The sequence below is a fragment of the Tripterygium wilfordii genome, chromosome 11, assembly GCF_013401445.1.
Source record: "Tripterygium wilfordii isolate XIE 37 chromosome 11, ASM1340144v1, whole genome shotgun sequence".
Lineage (NCBI taxonomy): Eukaryota > Viridiplantae > Streptophyta > Magnoliopsida > Celastrales > Celastraceae > Tripterygium > Tripterygium wilfordii.
In genome coordinates this window covers 10,939,448-10,954,426 of record NC_052242.1, presented here as the reverse complement: position 1 = coordinate 10,954,426, position 14,979 = coordinate 10,939,448, and positions in this window count along the sequence as shown.

The following is a 14,979-nucleotide window of genomic DNA, read 5'->3' as shown; positions in this document are numbered from 1 at the left end:
AGAAAAAATAGGAAAAAGAACACAAAAAATGCAAAAGCTCATTTCTTTGACCTATAAGCACATAGATATTCATAATCCCTTTCTTGGATCCTTAAATACTCAAATCTTGACCCAATAAGATCAAATCTTAGAAAATATCTAAAAAAAAGAGAATTGTTTTAATCTTTTTGCTAGAAGAATGGAAAAGTAAAAAATAAGAAAGAAAAAGCCAAGAATAAAAAGAAGGAGACAAAGAGAGAAATGTGGCACAAATTGGGGAAAGAATAAAAAGAAAGAGACAAAGAGAGAAATGTGGCACAAATTAGGGAAAGAAAAAGAATAAAAAGAAGGAGACAAAGAGAGAAATGTGGCACAAATTGGGGAAAGAAAAAGAATAAAAAGAAGGAGACAAAGAGAGAAATGTGGCACAAATTGGGGAAAGAAAAAGAATAAGAAGAGGGGAGAAGAGACTTTGGTTTTGGGGGGGGGAGAGAAAAAACAAAACAAAAAAAGAAGAGAGGAAGAGAGGAGGCGTGAGAGAGAGGAAGAAAGGAGGAGAGGAAACAAAACAAAAAAAAGAAGAGAGGAAGAGAGGAGGCGTGAGAGAAAAGAAGAAAGAAGGAGGCTTTGGCTTTTGGTGAAGCAAAACAAAAAAAGAAGAGAGGAAGAGAAGGAGAGAGGGGGAAAACCGATTCTTTGGATTTTTTTGGTAGAAGCTTCATACCTCTCATATCTTTTACTCAAGTATTGCTCTATTGACACTTTGATTCCAATGTTTCATTCATTTTTAGCATCCTTGGATGTTGACTAAGAATAGACATGGTGTTTCTTGCATTCACCTTGTGAGTGTTTTTGATACTAATATGTTGAGCCCTTTCTCTTTGCATTTTTTTTCTTCTATTTCTTGTTGGAAAAAGCGGGAGAGACCATATTTGGATTTGATTTTCTTGGTTTGGATACGTGTGAATCTCATAATGTGGTCTTGACTCGATTTAAATCTTGATTTACATTTGAGTATTCTATTTTTCCCTCTCTTTATGTTTGTTTTGTTGGACGAGGCTCGGGCTTGAATATTATTTGGACGAGTTGATGGAGGCTTGAGCAATTTCAAGATTTTGTTTGGTTTATTGCAATTTGTGTATATTTGGCCCCCCATATTGTGTAATTTATCTTATTCATGTCGACTTGTATAATTTCGACATTTATTATTTGTACAAGTGTGGATTATGAATATATAGGCTTAAAATTGAATATAGGTCATTTCAATTGAAGAAATCATAAGTTGATTTCCTTTATTTGAATTATGGACCTTATTTGATTTCATTTATGAATTTGCCATAAGTTGGCAATAATAGGTTAAATTGATAGATGACACTTTTCCAAATAATCATTTATACCATAAGTTGGTATTTAAAATTAAACCTACCAAAAGTTGGTAGGTCATTTAATCATTTATATCATAAGTTGGTATTTAAAATTAAACCTACCAAAAGTTGGTAGGTCATTTAATCATTTATACCGGTAGGTCATTTTATCATTTATGCCATAAGTTGGTATTTAAAATTAAACCTACCAAAAGTTGGTAGGTCATTTTATCATTTATGCCATAAGTTGGTGTTTAAAATTAAACCTACCAAAAGTTGGTAGGACATTTTATTAAATAAACCATAAGTTGGTATCTAAAATTAAACCTACCAAAAGTTGGTAGGACATTTTATCATTAACACCATAAGTTGGTGTTTAAAATTAAACCTACCAAAAGTTGGTAGGACATTTTATCATTAACACCATAAGTTGGTGTTTAAAATTAAACCTACCAAAAGTTGGTAGGACATTTTATCATTTACACCATAAGTTGGTGTTTAAAATTAAACCTACCAAAAGTTGGTAGGACATTTTATCATTAACACCATGAGTTGGTGTTTAAAATTAAATCTACCAAAAGTTGGTAGTGTGGCTCCAAATAAAAACTATCATAAGTTTTAGTAATATTACAATTTTTTTTAATGCTATCATAAGTTGATAGTATTCTTACAAATCTTTTCCCAAAACTATCATAAGTTGATAGTGTTATTTCAAACTTATTTCCAAATAAAAATCATCATAAATTGATAGTAATATTCCAAGCTTTTTTTCAAACACTATCATAAGTTGATAAGTGTGTTGAAAGTAATAATTCAAACTTTAACAATTACACCTTGCAAAGAGCAAGTTTCCATAAGATAGCCATTAGATTAATCCGGGTAACCGTTTTCAAACGGGAGTTGTGGGGTGCCTAACACCTTCCCCACACTCAATCGATCCCCGTACCCTTTTCTCTGGTTCGCAGGTCTTTTCGGTGTCCAATTGCACCTTAAATCAATTGGTGGCGACTCTAAACATTTTTCATCCTCCCACGCCGGTCCGCGTCGTGACCCCGGTTGCGACAACTGGCGACTCTGCTGGGGATTTTCAGGTTTTTTAAACCTAAGAGGGTCAAACCCATATGATTGAATTGATTGGCTACGGTTACTTCTTTTTGTATGATTAATTGTTTGTTTCCTTTATATGTTAGGGATGTTGATTTATTTTGTTGTGGTAAAGTATTTGTCATCTCATACATTTACACTCACTGTAGCCTACCACCCGGGCTCTACCTTTAGTATTAGAGAGGGTTGACCACTATTCTCGTGAGATTCCGTCTCCGCATGGATAGTGGAAGATATCCTCACCGGATCGACTTCCCTTAAAAGTTAAGGGAGGATCTTTTGTCCCAATAGTTGGGATTTTAAAAGCAACATGATCTGGGACCTCGCGGAGTAGTTAGATAAACTTACCCCTGCACTTTATAAAGCCCTAGATCCATGGCCGAAACCTCCAGAAAGTTAGGTTACCCCATATAATGGCATGTTTTATTTTTGTGTGATTTATTCATTTGATGTTTTGTTGTACACATTCTTAATTGTAATTACTGGTTTCCTTTCCCATGAAATTCACATAGGCACAGTCATTGCAATTTGGTTTGATAATATTGTCAAAACATCTTTCAATTGAAACAGGATGGCGTCAAGGGTGTCCGTATATGAAAAGGTGGACATCTATGACGTAAGAGATGAGTTGAGCAGAATGCAATCCGAGCATGGAGATAGTTTGAAAGAGGATGTCTTATTACCAAGGGTAATGAAGACAGAATTTCAGAGTCACACATTGCCACGTCTGATAAGTTTATGGGCAAAGGAAAGTCCGCAGTTAAGCCCGGAGTTCTCAAAAAAATATGGTCTCATAGGGAGTCTGCTAAGGGTCGATACACCAGTGACATTGCTTCAAGCAGCCATTTCATATTGGGATCCCGCATATAGGTGCTTCACATTTGGGCAAATAGATTTCTCACCCACAATTGAGGAATATGCTCAGTTACTACAATTGGAGCCTCATAATACAAAAATGTATTACTTCCAGGAAAACATGTCAGCTGAAAAAATTATTGCCAAGATGTTGGGATGTGAGAGTGAGAATGTCAAGAGGATGGGTTCATTCAAAGGGAGCAAGTGGTGTTTTCCAATTGAGGAATTGATGAAATACGTGGAGGGAAAGCCGAAGACAACATTGAGACAGTCAGCATTGGCACTTGCAATATATGGAGCTATATTATTTCCTTGCACTCAAGGATATGTGGAAGGGAGAGTGATCAAGCTTTTTAATCAGGTAGATCGCGGTGTGAACCCAGTTCCTGCAATAATATGTGAAACGATTCGTTCTCTCAACTTTTGTCGTCGCAATATAAAAGCAAGGTTCAATGGATGTTCAGCTTTGCTCGGAATCTGGTTAGTAAGTCACATTAAGTATTGTAGGGAGCTTGATTTTCCAAAGATTGGCTTTAAGGATCATACGCGGCCAGAAAGGAGACCGATATTGGAGTTCACAGAGGCAAAGTGGAAACCTGGCCACCCGAATATTGGAAAATGGGAAAAGATCTTGCAATCCCTGGATGTTCGCAGTGTAGAAGGAAAAGCACCTTGGTTTTTGCCTGACACATTTCTATACAGGTGTGGAGATTTTCCTTGGGTCCCTCTTTTAGGCCCGTGGGGAGCTGTCAGTCAAGCACCATCATTAGTATTTAGGCAAATAGGGTCTAATCCTTGTATTCCAGCAACACATGGGTTGTTAGATCTTGATTTTTCTTATGATGATGGAGAAGATTTGGAGTTGATTGTACCTACGGTACGAAAAATACTTCAGGCATGGAAAAATCTCAAGATTACGAATCGAGGCAAGCACACATCAGATGGTACCCTAATTTACTTTAAGTGGCATGAGAAGAGGGGCAAAACTATTTCTGAAGATCATATCCAAGGAGGAAATACCCATAAGGAAAGAACAAGGATACCTCAGAATATAGTAGGGGAAAATAAATTGAGGTTTCAAGGAAATGAGCATACGGGTCACAGAAGAAAAGGGCCTGACACTGAAGAAGTCGAGGACTTAACTGTGAAGAAGATTCAGAATTTGGAAGAAGCATTACTGAGGATGACTCAAGAAGCCGAAAGCTATAAAAGGAAGTATGAATTAACACAAGAAGAGCTCTCTCAAGCAAAGATACAAGAGATGGAGGAAATGAAAGAACTGGAAATGGTGAGTAAGAAGAGGAAGCAGCTGGAACAAAATAACCTACAAATACAATTTGAACTCCAAAGGGCAAAAGTGGGGATGTCACATGCATTAGAGGAACTTAAAGCGTGGAAGTCCCAACACCAAAGAATTGAGCAAGCAAATGTCACAATGGAAGCAGCCATGAGAAGAATGAATGAAGAAATTAAGCGGCTAAGAGTGTTACATCAAGAGTTGCTAAACCATAATCGGACTGAGATGGTCAGGCTAGCAGATGAGAATGAGGCATTACTTGATGGACTTGTAGAGAATCGTGAGGCACGGTCTACGCTTACCCGTCGAATTGAGATAGCAATGTGCCAAGTGACAAAGTTGTCTGCATGGGCTATTGCCTTTGAGGAAGAAGCTGCAAAATTGAGCCAAGATGAAGTGCTTCAGGGGCCAGAATTCGGGAAAGTCCTACAATTCTTGGCCAATCTTCGCAAGGACCTAGAGATGATTGGAGTGCTCCGGCATGGAGGGTTTCCAAACTAGGGATTAATTTTATTTTCAAGGCTATCATGTAAAAATAAAATTCGCTTTAATGAAATGATGTTTTGCTTTTATTGTCTTTTTAAATTGCAATGACTATATAGGATTCACACACAAGCATGCAGAAGAAAAATAACAAAACAAGAAAACTAACCTTGTTACATTTTTTTCAAATCAGGGGATTTAAGTGCATCATTAATCATAGCTTTCAAGAAGCAACATCGTCACCCCTATCAGACTCGCCTACAATCAAGAATTATTGAGAATATGGAGCAGGAAATGGGTGAGCATAGTCAGAATCAGGATATAGCTGAAATCAAAGAACAGATGGCCTTATTGATGAAGAATATGGCGTTGCTGATGAAAGGAAAGGGAGTAGCTGAAAATTCTGAAACACTAGAGATTCCTGAGAATCATCTGCACCAGGAAATACCAACTTACCCACCCGGGTTTACTCCTATTCGTAATCAGCCTTTGCCTGGTTTACATCAGCATCAGTATGTTTCCCAACAGGCAACCACTCAGAACCCGACATATATTCATTCAGCTGAGACCCATGTGCATGATAATCCCTTCCCAGTCAACGCTAATATTACGGAAGCTGTAACCGCCAGAGTAGTGAATGAGGAAGTTCAGAATGAAGAAAATAACTCAATAGTTGCCATTAAGAAGTTGGAAAAGAGATTAAGAGCCATGGAGGGTTTTAATGTTTCAGGGATGTTGAATCCGGCCAATTTGTGCCTTGTGAAGAATCTGAATATTCCGCATGATTTTGTACTACCAAAATTCAGTTTGTTTGATGGCACTGGAGTTCCATTGGATCATCTAACGATGTATTGTCGACGTATGCAGCCATATGCAAGCAATGAGAAAGTGTTGATGCATTATTTCCAAGATAGTCTGATTGGGGCAGCTCAAAGGTGGTTCAATACCCTTAATCCCTCATCAGTAGCTTCGTGGGAGGATTTGGCTGAAGTGTTTATGAAGCAATATAAGCACAATGAAGAGAAGATCCCTACCATTTATGATCTGCAGAATACAACAATGAAGAGTGGGGAAAGCTTCAGGGAGTTTGCTCATCGATGGAGGGATTTGGCAGCCCAGATAATTCCACCACTGTCAGAGAAGGATTTGTTGAATGCTTTTATTGATGCTCTCCAGGAACCTTATACTTCCAATTTGGCAGGAGGTGGCCACAATAACCTAGCTGATATGATACAGGCAGGAGAGCGAGTTGAACGATGTATGAAGAGAGGTACTCTGCATTATCCCACCCTTGATAAACCGGACCCAGCTAAAGGAAGTAAAGGCAAAAAGACTGAAGTGCATTCTGTAAATTTTGATCCCGCTGTTTATGGTGCGCTTACTTCAGACTATCGCCCTAGAAGCAATGCCCCAAGGATGTCAAACCCAGAAGTCTACTATAACCAACACCACATCCGAAATCCTTACCCACCCCGATTCAATACACCGCTACCCAATCAGTACTCGCAAAACCCAAACACTTACCCAAACTTTCAGAACCCAAATACCTACCAAAACCCTCGTCCAAATTTCCAAAATCCAAGACCCAGAAGGCCGGTGGAACGTTTTGACCCTATACCTATGACATATACGGAGTGTTTCACTAAGCTACAAGCCCAAGGGGCGGTAGTACCAATACCTGGAAGAGTTCACCAGCCTCCATATCCTACCTGGTATGATCCAAATTCTACATGTCTTTACCATGGGGGCGCACCCGGACATTCAACTGAAGCATGTTTGACTTTCAAGAGGTTAATTCAGGGGATGATTGAAGCAAAATGGCTCAACTTGGATGCTGTGGACAAACCAAATGTTAACAACAATCCGCTGCCAAACCATGGAAATGAGGGTGTGAATTGTGTTGGTGAGTCTCGTGTTATCAAGAGATGGGTGTCAGAGATTACGATGCCATTGAGCCAGTTATTTGACATCTTAACGGAGCAAGGGATGATTGAAATGATGAGTTCTTTCCGCCAAAGTAATCAACTTGACACAATTAAGACTTGCAAATTTCACAGTGGAATGGAAGGTCATACTATTGAAGAATGCAATGATTTTCGAGAGAACGTACAAGAGTTGATGGATTTGAGGAGAATTATTTTTGAAGAAGGAGAAAGTCGAGAGGGCCATATCAATGTCTTAGGGGGTTACTACCAAGGACCAAGGCCGAATTGTGTGAAACCTTTTGTTCTGCAATACTCTACAGAGGACAAGCCAATGACTGTGACTCCAAAAATAGATCCTTTGTACAAGAATGACAAGGCTGTGCCATGGAATTATGAAGCAGGAGCTAGTGGAAAGCAAGGAGAAGTGGTAGATAATATTTCTGGCGTCGGTGGAGTTACCCGGAGTGGAAGATGTTACACGAGAAATGAGACAGAAGGGAATCTAATGGTGGACCTTGAAGCAGAGCGTAAAAGGAAAGGGAAAGCAATACCTGAAGTTGAAAAGTCAGGTTTTATTCCAGAAGAAGGTCTTTTTGTACGCCCAGAAGAGAAAAAGAAAGTGGTAACTGACGTGGAAGTTCAGGAGTTCCTGAAAATTATTCGGCAGAGTGAGTACATGGTGGTGGATCAATTGAAGAAAACCCCTGCAAAAATTTCGATCTTGGAGTTGATAATGAGCTCTGAACCACATCGACAAGTCTTGATGAGAATGTTAAACCAGGCATATGTATCAGACAAGATTCCTACAGACTCTTTCAATGGCATTGTAGGAAATGTGTTGGCCTCCCATTTGCTGTCCTTTACTGAAGATGATATTCCGCCTGAAGGGATGGGGCACAACAAAGCTTTGCATATTTCAGCCATGTGCCGTGGAAAGGAATTAGCAAGTATCCTGGTGGACAATGGGTCATCCCTCAATATTTTACCAAAGGAGACTTTTGAGAAGCTACCAATTGACAGATCTTATCTAAGACAAGTACCAATGGTAGTGAGAGCATTCGACGGAACACGTAGAGAGATTATGGGAGAAATTGAAATACCTTTACAGGTTGCAAGTGTAATGTTCAATGTGCCGTTTGTGGTAATGGATATCTCACCAACCTATAGTTGCCTGTTGGGACGCCCTTGGATTCACTCTGCGGGAGCTGTTCCATCATCGTTGCACCAAATGCTCAAATTTGTTTATGATGGAAGGGTTTACATAGTAAAGGGTCAGTCAGAATGGATGGTTGCCAGCTTGTCTAATAGTTCTCCTATTGATGCTCCGACAGAGGGGATTCAGAGTTCATTCCAATCTTTTGAAATTGCTAGTGCTAGCTACGGGAAGGAAGGACTTTCTCCCCTAAAGCCACAAATATCAAAGGTTACGAAGAATGTAGCAAAATTTATGTTGAAAAAGGGGTTTCGCCCAGGAGAAGAACTCGGTAAGAATCGACAGGGAATTAAGAAGCCAGTAGAAATGGTGAAACATCCAGAACGCTGGGGTTTGGGTTATAAGCCAACTAGGGTTGACAGAAATCGTGTGCAAGCAGAAAAACAGGCGAAGAGGCTTGCCCGTTTGGAAGGAAAGGAATTGGAAGTTGAAAAGAAACCGATTCCCTGGCTTTATGACAGTTTTGTGTATGGAGGGATGCAAAACAAGATAAGTTTGACTGACACTGGGGCAGTTTTTGGAAAACTGTCATTTCAAAACTCGACTGGTGTAACTAGGGCGATTTTGGCAAATATATGTGATCATTTTGAAAAATTCCAAGTTGCTGTGGTGGAAGGGGAACAGAGTTCAGCTGCTAGACCTTGCTTTGTCATCTCGCGTCCTTCAAATTTCAAACTTAGCAACTGGACCAGTTTGGAGCTCCCAGTATCTCTCAAGAACCTGCAAGAGTAATCCCGAGTGCACTACCATCGTGGGCCTAGCTCACGGCTTTCGTTTGGATCTTTTGTAATGAGCATGCTTTACTTTGCTTTCAATAGATTTTATAGTATGGCGATTGCATGTTCTATCTTTGTTCACATTTCCTTTTCCATGAAATGAAAATCTCTTGATAGTCATCCATATTCATGTTTCTTCATTTCCATTCAAGTGTTATTCTCCATTCTCAAAACCACTTTCATTCATTTCTTTAACAGGATTGAAAATGATGATAATAAAGAGGACGAACTTAATGACCCAGATTTTGATGCACCCATTAGCAATGTTGAATCTGACTATGAAATAGACGAAGAAATGGAGATTTTTCCTGAGATATTAAGACAAGTCAATCAAGAAGAGAAAATAATACAGCCGCATCAAGAGTTAACTGAAGTCGTGAATTTGGGAACTGAAACGGAGAAAAAGGAAGTCAAGATAGGAGCTGCCTTTGAAGGAGAAAGCAAAAAGAAGTTGATAGATTTATTGCATAGTTACCAGGATGTCTTTGCATGGTCTTATCAGGACATGCCGGGTCTTGATACAAACATTGTTGTTCATAAGTTGCCATTAATTCCAGAATGTACCCCTGTGAAACAAAAATTGAGGAGAATGAAAGTAGACATGTTGTTGAAGATAAGAGATGAAGTGAAGAAGCAGTTTGATGCTGGTTTCTTGGTAGTGGCTCGATATCCAAAATGGGTGGCGAATATTGTACCTGTCCCCAAAAAAGATGGCAAAGTTCGGATGTGTGTCGACTATAGAGACCTTAATCGCGCAAGCCCAAAGGATAACTTCCCTCTTCCTCACATTGATGTTTTAGTGGATAATACAGCCAGACATTCTACCTTCTCTTTCATGGATGGATTTTCGGGTTACAATCAGATCAAGATGGCACCAGAAGATCGCGAGAAAACAACTTTTATTACTCTATGGGGAACCTTCTGTTATAAAGTCATGCCTTTTGGTTTGAAGAATGCCGGTGCCACTTATCAAAGGGCCATGGTCACTTTGTTTCATGATATGATGCATAAAGAAGTTGAAGTATATGTCGATGATATGATAGCAAAATCCAAAGAAGGTGAAGATCATATTGTGAATCTCCAGAAGTTGTTTGATCGATTAAGGAAGCATCAATTGAAGTTGAATCCAGCTAAGTGCACATTTGGGGCAACCTCGGGGAAGTTGTTAGGTTTCATTGTAAGCAGGAAAGGAATCGAAGTAGATCCTGATAAAGTGAAGGCGATCTTGGAGATGTCACCCCCTCGGACAGAAAAGGAGGTTAGGGGTTTCTTGGGAAGATTGAATTACATTGCCAGATTCATTTCACAGTTGACGGCTACTTGTGAACCTATCTTTAAATTGTTGCGTAAAAGTAACTCTACTGAGTGGAATAAAGATTGTCAGGTAGCCTTCGAAAAGATCAAGCAATACTTGAAAAGTCCTCCAGTGTTGATGCCTCCTGTGGCTGGCAGGCCGCTTATTCTCTATTTGACTGTCTCAGATAGTTCGATGGGATGTGTGCTCGGACAACATGACTCATCAGGAAGGATAGAGCATGCCATTTATTACTTAAGCAAAAAGTTTACCAGTTGTGAAGCAAATTATTCGATGTTAGAGAAGACTTGTTGCTCGTTGGTTTGGGCTGCGCATCGACTTAGACAATACATGCTTTATCACACTACATGGTTGATTTCCAGGATGGATCCTATCAAGTACATTTTTGAGAAACCTTCTCTTTCAGGGAGGATAGCTAAATGGCAAATGTTATTATCAGAATATGATATTTTATATGTCACACAGAAGGCAACCAAGGGGAGTGCAATAGCAGATTATTTGGCAGAGGGAGCGATTGATGATACTCAAACTATGGATTTGAAATTTCCAGATATTGATGTCATGACTGTGTCGATAGAAGAAGAGAATCAAAAGAATTTGGCAAAATGGACTATGTTGTTTGATGGCGCTTCTAATATTATAGGATGCGGAATTGGTGCAGTGTTAATATCACCTGAAGAGAAGGTTATACTGTTTACAGCTAAGTTGTATTTCGAATGTACCAACAATGTGGCTGAGTATGAAGCATGTACGATGGGAATTCAAGCTGCCATTGATATGGGGATTAGGAGGCTACAGGTCTATGGTGATTCACAGTTGGTGATTAGGCAATTGAATGACGAATGGGAAACCAAAGATGGCAAGCTTATTCCATACTACCAGCATATCAAAAAATTAATCAAGTTTTTTGATTGGGTGGAGCTGGATTATATCCCAAGGGGAGAAAATCAAATAGCAGATGCTCTGGCAACTCTGGCAGCAATGTTTGATGTAGACCCAAAAGGGGAAGTGCAGGTGATTAAAATCGAGAAACGAGAAGTTCGAGGTTACTGTTTAAATTTGGAGGGAGAGCCTGATGGTAAACCGTGGTATCATGATATTCAACAGTACATTGAGAAGAAGGAATATCCATCAGGAGCATCAGAAAATGATAAGCGTACCATCAGGAGATTGGCGGGATCTTTCTTCTTGAGTGGAAATGTTCTTTATAAAAGGAATGATAGGATAGTTTTCTTACGATGTGTTGATATTGCTGAGGCTAAGCAAATCATGGAGGAAATTCATGAAGGGATATGTGGGACTCATTCTAGTGGATATGCAATGGCAAGGAAGATTATACGTGCAGGGTATTATTGGTTAACCATGGAAAGGGATTGTATAAGTTATGCAAATAGATGCCACAAGTGTCAGATTAATGCAGACAGGACACATGTTCCCGTTAATCCATTACATGTGTTGACGTCACCATGGCCTTTCTCTATGTGGGGATTAGATGTCATCGGTTCAATTGAGCCAAAGGCTTCTAATGGGCATCGTTTCATTTTGGTTGCCATTGATTATTTTACCAAATGGGTGGAGGCTGCTTCATATTCTAATGTGACGAGTAGCGTGGTTGTTCGGTTTTTGAGGAAAGAGATTGTTTGTCGATATGGAGTCCCGGAAAGAATTATTATTGATAATGGCACGAATTTCAATAGCAAAATGGTGAAAGGTTTTTGTGACCAGTTCAAAATTCGTCATCATAATTCGACGCCATACCGACCAAAGATGAATGGGGCTGTTGAGGCGGCGAATAAGAATATCAAGAAGATCATCAGGAAGATGACAGAGAATTACAAAGATTGGCATGAGAAGCTCCCTTTTGCTCTATATGGTTATCGGACATCAATACGCACATCTACCGGGGAGACTCCTTTCTCTTTGGTGTATGGTATGGAAGCAGTTTTGCCTATCGAAGTGGAGATTCCATCCCTTCGAGTAGTTCTGGAGGCAGGTTTGGAAGAATCAGAATGGACTCGAACGAGATATGAGCAGTTGAATTTGATAGAAGAACGAAGATTAAGAGCAATTTGCAAAGGGCAATTGTATCAAAGAAGATTGATGAAAGCACATAATAAGAAAGTTCGGCCTCGCAGCTTCAGGGGGGGAGAGTTAGTGTTGAAGATGATTTTGCCACCTCAAAAGGATCACCGAGGGAAGTGGACACCGAATTATGAGGGACCATATGTGGTGAAAAAAGCTTTTGAAGGAGGAGCATTAATATTGACAAGAATGGATGGAGAAGAATTGCCTAATCCGGTGAATGCAGACGCCATCAAAAAGTATTACCCCTAGCAAAAAAAAAAAAAAAAAAAAAAAAAAAAAAAAAACTCGCTAGATTGAAAACCCGAAAGGGCGATCTAGGCAAAAATTAGAGTAAAAAGCTCGCTAGATTGAAAACCCGAAAGGGCGGTCTAGGCAAAAATTAGAGCAATAAAAATCCCGCTGGAGTGAAAATCCCCCGTGGGCGCTTCAGGCAAAAATTAGGGAAAAAAGAAAAGTCTCTACTATAGTGAAAACCCTTCATGGGAGCTTCAAATAATATTGAGATCAGAAGGGTGTGGTGAAAGCAACTAAGGGGAATGAGGCAGAGGCCTTTCGAGGATTTGAGATGAATATAAGGAAATACAATGAATAACAGATGGCGAGGCTGTACACAGGTGAATTGGCTATGTTCAGGGGTATGCATGATGAGGCTGCGAAGGAGACGAGTGATATGGAAGTAGTCAGATTCAATAATTGCAAAATGGGGGCACACAAAACTGGGGCAGTTTTGTGCGGAATCGGAATTATTTCATTCATATCTTGCAAAGATTTCTGCTATTTCCTTTGTTTCTAACCTTCTGGAATCATATACGTACCTCGTCAGTTTCTCTTGTTATCTATCCATTTTAATAAAATGCTCTGAGGTCATTCATTTCTGAGTTCCTAATTCATTGATTGTTTTCATCAAAATTTTGATTGCTTGCGCAAAATTCTCATATAGTACAAGCATCGCCATGCTATTGAATTTATTTGAAATTGAGTAAAGTAATAAAAGAATTATGACAAGTGCATTAGGATATTGTTCTTCACAGGGACTTGAAAGATTTTGGTGTTCTTGGCTATGACGGAGCTAAAGGAAATTAAATGACGCTAAAAGGCATGGGGGAGTCGGAGAGATTGTGGTGTTCTTAACTCTAGGAGGGCTAAAAGAAATTAAATGGCGTTAAAAGGCATTAGTGGAGGCCAGGGAGATTTTGTTTAGCATTAAAGATACGTCGGATTTAATGGAAATCAGATGTAAACAGTAAATCGATGGGAAGATCAGACAAAAGAGAATGAAAGATACAAGAATAAGGGTAACATGGCAGATTGAAGATAGGATGGAATCAAAAGATGCAGTCTTCTCATGAGGGATAATGGCAGGATGATAGGGGTGATGGTGCTGACGACAATTAACCGAAGTCGAATTTTCAAAATGAAAAAAATAAAATACAATTTCTCTTCATACATTCATACACTCATGGATATTTTCTTGCATAAAGTTCACACAAACATTTGGCCAAGCCGGGAATGGCCTCGTGATCCCGTGCCCTTTATTTTTCTGCTCCAACATTTGGCCAAGCCGGGAATGGCCTCGTGATCCCGTGCCCTTTATTTTTCTACCACCAACATTTGGCCAAGCCGGGAATGGCCTCGTGATCCCGTGCCCTTTATTTTTCTGCACCAACATTTGGCCAAGCCGGGAATGGCCTCGTGATCCCGTGCCCTTTATTTTTCTGCACAAACATTTGGCCAAGCCGGGAATGGCCTCGTGATCCCGTGCCCTTTATTTTTCTGCACCAACATTTGGCCAAGCCGGGAATGGCCTCGTGATCCCGTGCCCCTTTATTTTCTTGCACAAACAGTTGGCCAAGCCGGGAATGGCCTTGTGATCCCGTGCCCCTTTATTTTCTTGAACAAACATTTGGCCAAACCAGGAATGGTCATAGTGATCCCGTGTATTTCAATTCTCGTACGAAACTCGGTTGACTACGCCTTTGTTTGCCTTTTATTTCATAAAGGACATACAAAGGGGGGCAGCTGTAGTAACCGGATTTCGTCCGATCCGAAAAAGAAAAAATAGGAAAAAGAACACAAAAAATGCAAAAGCTCATTTCTTTGACCTATAAGCACATAGATATTCATAATCCCTTTCTTGGATCCTTAAATACTCAAATCTTGACCCAATAAGATCAAATCTTAGAAAATATCTAAAAAAAAGAGAATTGTTTTAATCTTTTTGCTAGAAGAATGGAAAAGTAAAAAATAAGAAAGAAAAAGCCAAGAATAAAAAGAAGGAGACAAAGAGAGAAATGTGGCACAAATTGGGGAAAGAATAAAAAGAAAGAGACAAAGAGAGAAATGTGGCACAAATTAGGGAAAGAAAAAGAATAAAAAGAAGGAGACAAAGAGAGAAATGTGGCACAAATTGGGGAAAGAAAAAGAATAAAAAGAAGGAGACAAAGAGAGAAATGTGGCACAAATTGGGGAAAGAAAAAGAATAAGAAGAGGGGAGAAGAGACTTTGGTTTTGGGGGGGGGAGAGAAAAAACAAAAAAAAAAGAAGAGAGGAAGAGAGGAGGCGTGAGAGAGAGGAAGAAAGGAG